We start from the raw sequence: 10,143 nt of genomic DNA, 5'->3' as shown, positions 1-10,143 counted from the left end.
TTCCCTCTCTCACTGGCTGTCTCTATCTCTGTCAGATAAATAAAATCTTTTAAAAAAAATTGACTTTTGAACTGTACCATGAATAGTTAACAAAGAAAAAAAAGGGAAAAAAAAGAATTAAATCCTGCCTCCTATATGAACTCTATACTGGGTTAGTAAAGAGTTGATGATGAAATGCTTTAGGGAAGCACTCAGAGTCAATAGATGAAAAAGATATCATTTGACTACCTCTGCTTTGTAACTCCTGTCGAATTAATGGCCTAGGCATGGAGCAGCGATGACTCCTGGCATTCCACATCAGGCCTGAGGTCCCCTCTGCCTGTGGAAAGAACATTCCATCTCCCACAGTCTTGCCAAAGGGAAGAAGCTGATCAAGTTTCTGATCAAGGTGAAAATTTGCATGACGTGCTGAGGAGCGTGGACCGTGTTAAACTGTGGTGTATGCTGTCCGCAACACCAGACTGCGGGAAATTCTGCGGGACAAACTCTACAGGCCTCCAGCAGATAGGTTGTACCGCAGAAAGAGGATGGAAAGTGGAGCTTTTAAATTAAAGGAAACTGTGATGAGCGCCGGGTGTCGTGTGGAAGTGTTGAATGACCATGCTGCACACCTGAAACTAATATTAACGGTGTATGTTAACTAATTGGAATTTAAATAAAAATGAAAAATAAATAAATTAAAAGAAACCCAAAAGACATATAAAAAATGGACAAGACCAAACTATATTGTCTAGTTGGGTAAAAAAGAACTACAAAGAAACATAGGGAAGTGGTTATTATGAAAGACACGATAATGGTTACTTTGGGGGGCAGGGTGATGTGATTGGGATAGGCACACAGGTAGGGGTGCCCTGGGTGCCTGGCCAAGTTCTTGACTTGAGTGGTGGTTTCAGGAGTGTTGGCCTTATAATAATTCATTAATCCATTCATTTGGTCTGTGTGGTTTTCTGTGTCCGTGTTTTATTTTACAATAATTTTAATTATTTTACAATATTTTTTCCAAAATTCCAAAACACAAAGAGGAAACTGTGAAATTGGAGTTAATATGTTTCATTAGCACTACAAAATGTATCAAATTTCTTCATTGTAAAAGTGAGTATTCATAAAAATGTTATAACATTTGAAAACATTTTTTCACACTTTGATCAAATTCCTGAGTTTGCCCAATGATTGTCAAGACATCAGTCAAACATAAACTGAATATTATTCAAAATTCAATAATTTCAAGACCAAAATCACTTTTTGAAATCCTTTCAAATGCTTCACAGCAAAAATACAAATACATATACAGTTTTTAATATGGATGTGGGTGCATTTTAATGTTTAATATAATGTGCAATGGGACTTTTAAATGGAACGAACCTGGAGCTTACAAAGTTCTTGAAATGGCCTGGAACAGGTGCCATGTGACAACTCGGAACTGGATATAAGTGGGTATATGGCTATGACTCTGGGTAACTTTCTGTTTGGCGTGGTAGTTAGGCATTCCAGCTGTGGGACTAACTTTCTGGGTCTAAACAAGTCTACCACTCATTAACTGTGTGGTCTTGGACAAGTTCCTTAATCCCTCGCTCTGCATCTGGAAAGCGGGAATGACAATAACTATTTCACAATATTGCTCTGAGGATTACGCACTTTACTAGATATGGAATGTTAGAAGAGTACATAGTAAGTGCTCAGGTGACCATAAACGGGGGTGGGTGTCCCGCACTGTGCAAACAGTGGCATGGGGGCCTATCTTTTCTGTGTGTGCCTCTACTATCCAGAGCCAGAGAGCAAAATTCTGCGGTGGGATGAGGGGTCGAGGCGGGTGTGGAGCAGGCAAACTGTAGATGACCATGACTGTGGCCCTGGCTTCTCCACACCCATCACCCCACTCAGCTTCTAGCAAATCCTAAGCACAAACGTCTCTCCAATGCCCATGCTCAACAGACACACATGTGCCCACACACACCAATGGGCATATCCTTTAAAACAGCCATCAGCCCTTGCTCTGTACTCTAACACATCCCAACGTTCTGTTCGGAGGTTGGGAATTTAAGCAAAATAGAGCGCAATACGTGTATTAGAGTTACAAGTGCTTAACATGCTCACAAGAGAATAAAGTTCCCACACATTTTGCCCAACCCCACGATGTAGAAACATGACCCTTACTTTGTTTTCACTTAAGTTGGAAAATTTTATGACTATTCTTGATTGCCATCTTAGTAATCCTGTGAATTTTAATACATTACAAATACATGCTTTTTTTCTGCCAGGGGCTCCTACATGACTTAAATTTCTTTTATTTCTGTTCTTTTTTTGAAGAAGATTTATGTATTTATTAAATACGTTATCTTTTTATGGCAATTGGTAAAGGATTGCCACTTACAGTAATGATGTACCACCTCCATTTATTTATTTATTTTTAAAATAGGCTCCGTGCCCAGTGTGGGGCTTAAATTCATGACCTTGAGGTCGAGAGTCTCATGCGCTACCAACTGAACCAGCCAGATGCTCCTTAAATTTCTTTTTTTAAACTAGAATTTTCTATAACTGCATCAGTATCCCAGCCATAGACCTGCAGTCAGGACTTCTCCGAGGGCTCTAGGAAAATGTCTATGAAATCGTGAAACCCAAAGTTATATTCCCTCGGTATCCTGGGTCCAAGAATCACTGTTATCTTAATCACTTTCATATATCCACCTCATTGGAAGGATTTCAAAGGCTTAGACTAAACCAGTGGCCTTCGTTAATACGTACCTCTTGTACTCTGGGACCCATCAGCTTGACAACTGTTATGCAGAGATGTTCTCCTTTTCCTCTTGGAATTCACATTCTTCCTCTTCTCTTTAATGTTCACCCTAAAATGAAGACCCCATGAAGATTACCCCTGACAAGTTGGTCTAAATCTGTCAGTACAGAGTCTAAAAAATTACTTCCTCATCAAAACTAAACTTGTAAAAATAAAAGAATCAAAACTAATCCATCCTAGATGTGCAGTATGAGACTTACAGAGTGGTCTAAGGAGTAGAAACCCTGAGGGGGAGTCCCAATTCACTAACCTCACTCAGAGCCTCAGTTTCTTCTCCTTTAAAATGGGGGTGGGGGAGGGCGCATGTGGCGCCTGAGTGGCTCAGTTGGTTAAGTGCGAGACTCTTGGTTTTGCCCAGGTCATGATCTCAGGGTCATGAGATCAAGCCTGGCTTCGAGCTCCACACTCAACCGGGAGTCTGCTTGACATTCTCTCCTTCTCCCTCTGCTCCTCCCCCTGCTTGCACTCTCCCGATCTCTCTAAAATAAATAAATAAAATATTTGAAAAATAGAATAAAATAAAATAATAAAACAAAATAAGGGAGGAAAATAAAATAAATAAGAGGATGTACCATGTGACCACAAAGCCCTTTGTAGCTCCTTGTTTATCCCCTTTCCAAGTATTTGCTCTTAGTTCCTCTGGTTTGTAGATGTCTTTACATAAAATTTCTCCACTGGGCTTTTCCATTTAAATCCTGTTTTTTAAATGAAAGAGACCTCAAGAGGCACCTGGGTGGCTCAGCCAGTTTTAAGCATCTGCCTTCAGCTCAGGTCATGATCCTGGAGCCCCAGGTTCAAGCCCCAGATCAGGCTCCCTGTTCAGCAGGGAGTCTGCTTCCACCTCTGCCCCTCCCCCTACCCGCACACGCGCGCTCTCTCTCTCTCTCTCTCACTCCGTCTCTCTCTCAAATAAATAAAATCTTATTAAAAAAAAGGAAGAGACCCAAAATTGCAATATGACACATAAACTAGACTTTGAAACTGTTAATCATTGTCAATCCCTGTGGCAATCCAGAGTAATTAAAATGATTTAATTAATTTATAGGCCACGTCATAGTCCAGTTACTGTTCATATGTAGACCCCGCCATTTTGAGAAGGAAAAAAAATGCATTTCAACTACAGTAAATGTATCAGAAGAAAAAGTTATTACTAATTCCAGTATTGTAATTACCTTTTCATTTTTTAATTTTAGCTTCTATTCTGTTTGCTATTCCTGTCATTTTTCTCTGCCTTTTATGATGATCTCTTTCTGGATATATTCTGGTCCCCAATATCACCACCAGGAAAAAGAACGGTCCATAGTAGTGTGTTAAATCCTTTAGTCACTGGTGTATCCCACCACTTAGCACAATGCCTTAAACAGAACTTAACTGGGCCACAGGTAACTGAACTTGGATATTTTCATGCAAAAAAAACCAAAAAACCAAACCAAACCAAACAAACAAAAAAAAAAAACCCAAAAATCATTAGCAACTTATCCTGATACAGATTTGAAGACGTCCTGTCTCTACCTGTGCAACTCCAGCTTGGTGGTCCAGATACTCCAGCTCTTGGCGGCCACCCTCTTTCTAAAAATCTATGCATCAACTCTGTGAACACAGCTCTATAGTCATCTTAGTGTTTCCTGCATGTGAGTCTTGCCTTCCCAAGAAGAACGCATTCTCCTTAAGGGCAAAAATATTTCTCACCAACCTCACTCTGGATTAATCTGGAAGGGAATGATTAAACACCTAAAGCTTTGTGGTTACAAGAGACTTTCTAAAAATTTAATTTTCATGTATATACATATCTTCATGCAGAGATCAATCACAGACGTTCAAGCATAAGTGTATGTAATGGAAATATGATTCAAAATGAGAGGAAAATATAAGATTTCTGACTTAAAAAAGCTCCTGTTCATTTTTCTTAAATGTATAGAGGTGAATATAGATCACTATGGCATTTATATTTCCTTGGATACATTGAAAAGACAGATGTAACAGTTTCATTTAAATGTGTTGATATTCGCATTAGACTAGCAATTAAATCCTTTGCAACTATTTAAACTTATGAAGGAAATGTTTGAAAACAACTTAATTTGGGTGAGGGGTACACAGTTTTTCAAAATTCCTTTTGAGTTATATCATCGAAAAGCTGACAATTACTGAACTAGATGAGAGGAACAATTCTCCCTGCCCACGATAAGAAGGTTGAGTCCTTGATCTTCTAATATAGACATGTCCTACTTTTACCCACACAACACACGGCTTATATAAACTATACAGTTATTAGGGAACCATGACATGTTTGGGAACACTTCATTCCCAGTCTTAGTTGAGCCAGACACTGGAAGACATTTACACATAGCAAATAAAAATCACTACGTGCCACGCGAACTACAAAATACATCACATAACTTCACTACAAAATATATATATATATATCTGCTCTGTTTCCCCCCCCCCACAATCAGTCAATAATGTGTTAGCTTGGGGCACCCAGCTGGCTCAGTCAGTAGAGAATCATATGACTGTGGATCTCAGGGTTGTGAGTTTGAGCCCCGCATTGGGGGTACAGATTACTTTTTTTAAAAATGTATTAGCTTGTATGAATAAATACAATCATTTCTCTTTCTTTGAGGTATTCACTGAATTAGTGAATACTGAGCCATTGTTCTCGGGGAAATGGTAGGTCGGGTTCCTGCAGGCCACTGGTCACAGTGCCTGGTAAACCAATACAGAAACTTGTTGATGTGCGTTTCTGTTTAAAGACACCTTCTTTAATACATACTGGTGATTCATTATCCTTGAAGTCACAGCCTACAGCATTGTAACTCAGGTCCTGAAGGAAGCTTGTAGAACACAGGCACTTTCTCCAGAAAGCACATCACAGCCTTGGTGGATCACATCCTTTTCCCGTGACACTACTCTGACTTCCGCTTCCACCTCCCTCATCTACTTTTAAGGATTTTATGTGATTATACTGGGCCCATGCGGATAATCGAGGATGATCGCCCTTTTTCAAGATCGACTAATGAACAACTGAGAAGCTTCCTTTCTCCTGACACCAAACATGTAGTGTCTTCCCCAACACCACTTCTCCAACTTTCCAATACCAACTGGGTGTCTTCTAACTCAATTCAATTCTGACACTAACTACTCATAGTTATTGTCAGATGCCTTAGGTTTGAAGGTTGGTCCCACAAGCCCACCCCCATTTTAGATACCGTTGAAAGTATTGGGTCCTCAGGATAGCTTCATTTCTCTTCTACTTGGCTACAAAGTCACAGGTTCCCACACAACCCCCACCAACATGCAGCTATTACTACAATGATTCAAAGAACTCAGGAAAGTGCTGTTCTTGAGATTAGCATTTATTTGAAAGGATACAAATATAGCCAGATGAAAAGGTACACAGGACAAGGACCCGAAGTGCCCCAAGTGCAAGAGCCTTGGTCCCTGTGGAGTTGAGATATGCCACCCTCCCGGCATATGGATGTATTTTCCAACTCAGAATCTCCCCAAATCCCATCATTCGGGTGTTTTTGTGGAAGTATCATGGTGTAAGCATGATTGCGGCCATTGGTGATGAATTCAATCTCCAGCTTTTCCTCCCTCCCCAGAGGTTGGGGGGTGGGGAGGCAGGGAATGAAGCTGAAAATTCCAAGATTCTGATCAACTCTTGACATTTCTGGCAACTGGCTCCTACCTTGATGTTATCTAGGATAGCAAGAGTCAGCTCATTGGAACACCTCATCATTCCAGAAATTCTAAGAGTTTTAGAAGCTCTGTTTCAGGAACTGGGGACAAAGACCAAATATCTTTCTGATCTTACCGCAGCAAATTTATTTCTGTGTTGCCATGGAAGGTAACATATTCACAGGTTCTAGGGATGAGAGTGTGAACATCTTTGGGGGGGAGGGGCTGTTATTCCACTGACCACAGCATCTAATGGTTTGTGAGCACTGCTGTGCTTTAGGAAACTCGATGCACCAGCATTATGGTGCATGGACAGAGCGTTAGCCAAAAGACTACAGCCCGAGTACTGTATTAGGGTGAAGGAGAGAAAATAGAAGGGGAGGAGTCTGCAGGGCATTGACAAAGCAGAAATAATATTTACGTAACAAATAGGGAGGTCTTGAAAGTTCTGTTAGATCATGTCCTACAATGAATACATCGGTTCTCTGATGACCTAGTAAACGCATTATGAGAACGTTAACCATCTACAGTGCTTTTCAATAAACACCTAAGAGTCTAATTCTAGGGACCCAAATTTCCTCTGCTGACAAACTACCTTCTTGTTACCATGGAGAAATTCTGAAGCATCTCATTTATGCTCCTTGCCTCCTCCCTCCCTCCCTCACCTCACCTCATACTACTTCCAACACTGGCTAATGTGGATGTGGGATGTGGGGAGGGAGCACAGAGAGAGAGACATTCTCCCTAGCTTCACCCTATCCCATGATATCAATGACCAACCTACCAGTGACTTGTGGGCGAGATTGATAAGCCACACAATAAAGTCCCCATATACCCAGGTGATTCACAAGCAACAACCTTTCTCTCAGTGCCTGCCAAGAATACCTTTACAGCTTTTAAGTCATCAGCTCCTCTTAACCGTCACCAGCCTCCCTAGCAGCACCTTCAATGTAAGAATTGCATATTGATAAGTTAGTTTCACAGTTGGTCAGTAATTGCTAGAATCCCTCTAGATAGCAAATGTGTACCTCTGTTTCAGATAGCATCATTTATTCCAAAAATAAAGATCATGGCAGTTAAGAAGTACGTTCCTGGGCGGGGGGGTGATCATGTAACTATGACATGATTTAGAGAGATGAGAGTATTTCTTGAAATCTAAGACATCATTGACTGTGAGAGGCACCCCTATTTTAGGCTCTGGAGATCTTGTGCAAGGTCTGTCATGAGGTTGCAGTTAAGCCACCTGCTGGGGCTGCCGCCATCTGGGGCCAGAGAATCCCCTTGAGGCTCACACACGTTTATCAGGACTTCCAGTTCCTGCGGGCTGTTGGCCAAATACCCCAGGTCCTTGCCAAGTGGCCAAATTGTCAGCAACCTGAATGTCTCCCCTGGAGCGAGCAGAGCCCAAGATGGTGGAAGGAAGCCCCAGCCTTTTATAGCCCGATCACAGAAGTGACACGCACTGACTTCTGCTGTGTTCTATTGGTCCACAGATGACCTCTGGTACAACGTGTGTGAAGATTCTGCAAGGGCATGAATCAGGAGGCTGGTTACCACTGTATGTATTACCGAAAGGAACCTGAAACTAATTGGCTTCTTTAGGTAACATTTATTGAGCGCTTATTACATACCTTGCCCCACACTAAACACCAGTAATTCATTTAAAAGAATTAAATGCGGGGCACCTGGGTGGCTCAGTCAGTTAAGTGTCTGCCTTTGGCTCGGGTCATGATCCCAGAGTTCTGGGATGGAGCCCTGCGTCAGGCTTCCTGCTGGGTGAGGAGTCTGCCTCTCCCTGTCCCTGCCCCTACTCATGCTTTCTCTCGCTATCTTGCTCTCTCTCTCTCTCAAATAAGTGAATAAAATTTAAAAAAAAGAGAGAGAATTAAATGAGAACAACAATTCCATGGGATGAACCCTATTATTATCATGTCTTTTTTTTTTTTTTTTTTACAGGTGTGGAAACTAAAGCTCAGAAAGGTTAAGTAACCTATCCAAGGTTGCCAGTTAGTCGGGGGCAGGGCTGAGACTTCTGATCTTTTCACTAAAATGCTACCCAGCCTTTGCTTCAATATCTATCATTGAATATGTCAACAATGAAATCTCATTATCAATTCAAATAATTTGGAAATCTGCAAGGTTTTTTGTTTTCTTGGCTGTTGACATCACCGGTCCATAAGAAAGTACTCCATTGTATTGTGACACTTTGAAACTTCAGCTTATTGAACTTGTTATGGTAATTAGTTATAAGTTTTAAAATTGAGCGTGATGGGTGTTGGCTCTGGTGCTGTCTATCCCTGCACGAAAGAAATGATCAAAACTGCCTGCCAAAACCCTTGGCTCACACAATAGTAGGTATCATTCTGAAAGATGGGACAGACGAATAAAGTGTAGACCTTCAAAAAAATCTGAACAATTTCCTCTGAAGACATAATAGTCTCAGAAGATGGTATTTAAAATTATTTTCATAACTTTACAAAAGAAATGTAAGACAAAAGAGACTGCTTTTTATTCTAACATAGAGATGTTCAAATATTAATTATCTCAACACCTGTCAAAGAATAGACACGATCGCACTCCCCCTATACTCAGTAACAATAAAAAGAAAAAGTAATATAACTTTTAGACTGCTCTGTGAGCACAAAGTAAGTACCAGTAAGTCCTGAGTCACAAGTCCTTGTGACCCCGAGACTCATCATTTCCAATGACTCATTCTAACCCATCTGATAAAGCAGCAGACCCAGAGTGCATGGAATTAATTCACTGGGCTTCCAATTCATATTAGACAAAGCAATTTTCTTAAATCTCTGCAAGTAAGCCTACTAGTGTCATCAATATGGAAACACAGCCATCACAACCAGAGGAAAATAAGGATTTAAGGTACTCACCGTAGGATCAACTGGACGGATCGTGAAATAGCAACCAGCTGTAACCAAGCAAAGAAAGCAGTGGACCAGGTATTCACAGGGAATCAATTCATTGTTAAGTCCTTCCTTGAGAAGCACAGAGCTAATGAAGTCTATCGCTGGGAGGGGTCTGGCTGGGGCCCAAGAGTGGGAGCAGGGAAGACCAGACTAAGAAGGCCAGCAGTCCAGACCATCACAGAGTAGGGGTGCTCCCAGGACAGGGATGGGAGTCAGAGAGGAGTGCAGGTGTGGGGCAAAGGGCAGGGATGAGGGGTTAGGAATCCAGCAGACCCTAGAGAGTTCAGGGACTCAGCATTTCTGCAGGGTAGACAGTAATCAAAGAAGCAATTGATGCTGACAAGTCATGAGGGCCAAATTTTGAACCTCCAACCCCAAGTCTTTGATTGCACTTCTTCTGTCTCTTTAGGGAGCAGAGGCCCCAACAGCCTGGCTACTGACAGGGCATTCTGAGTGTGGCACCTGAGAACCACACAAGCACTGAGTATTTGGCCACTCGTTTCCATGTGCATTTCCTCGATGCGCATCACAGAATTCTGCAGGAGTTCGAAGCTTGGGAAATTTGCCAACAGAAGAATATACATGGAGCTAGTTCACTTGCAGTTTTTGTTCTGGATACATACCAGATTCTCAATAAACTGTTTCTGTCCATTAGAGAGAGAGAGAGAGAAAGAGAGAGAGTGAGGGAAAGGGAGAGAAAGGAGGAGGAGGAGGAAGAGGAAGAGGAATAAGGGTGGAAGGGTCAAA

The 10,143-nt window shown here is 41.5% G+C and overlaps 1 long non-coding RNA gene across 1 annotated transcript; it reads right to left on the bottom strand.

The window, feature by feature from the left end:
- Window positions 1-571: 571 nt before the first annotated feature.
- LOC117795924 lies at window positions 572-9,385 on the bottom strand. Its single transcript, XR_004620112.1, has 3 exons — window positions 9,361-9,385; window positions 2,743-2,843; window positions 572-617 (listed from the first exon to the last, which is right to left on the bottom strand). It is a non-coding gene; the product is annotated as an uncharacterized LOC117795924 (long non-coding RNA).
- Between the last annotated feature and the right edge of the window lie 758 nt (window positions 9,386-10,143).

The sequence above is a fragment of the Ailuropoda melanoleuca genome, chromosome 14, assembly GCF_002007445.2.
Source record: "Ailuropoda melanoleuca isolate Jingjing chromosome 14, ASM200744v2, whole genome shotgun sequence".
Classification (NCBI taxonomy): domain Eukaryota; kingdom Metazoa; phylum Chordata; class Mammalia; order Carnivora; family Ursidae; genus Ailuropoda; species Ailuropoda melanoleuca.
The sequence above is the reverse complement of the archived record's forward strand: the minus strand, read 5'-3'. Positions and strand labels throughout refer to the sequence as shown.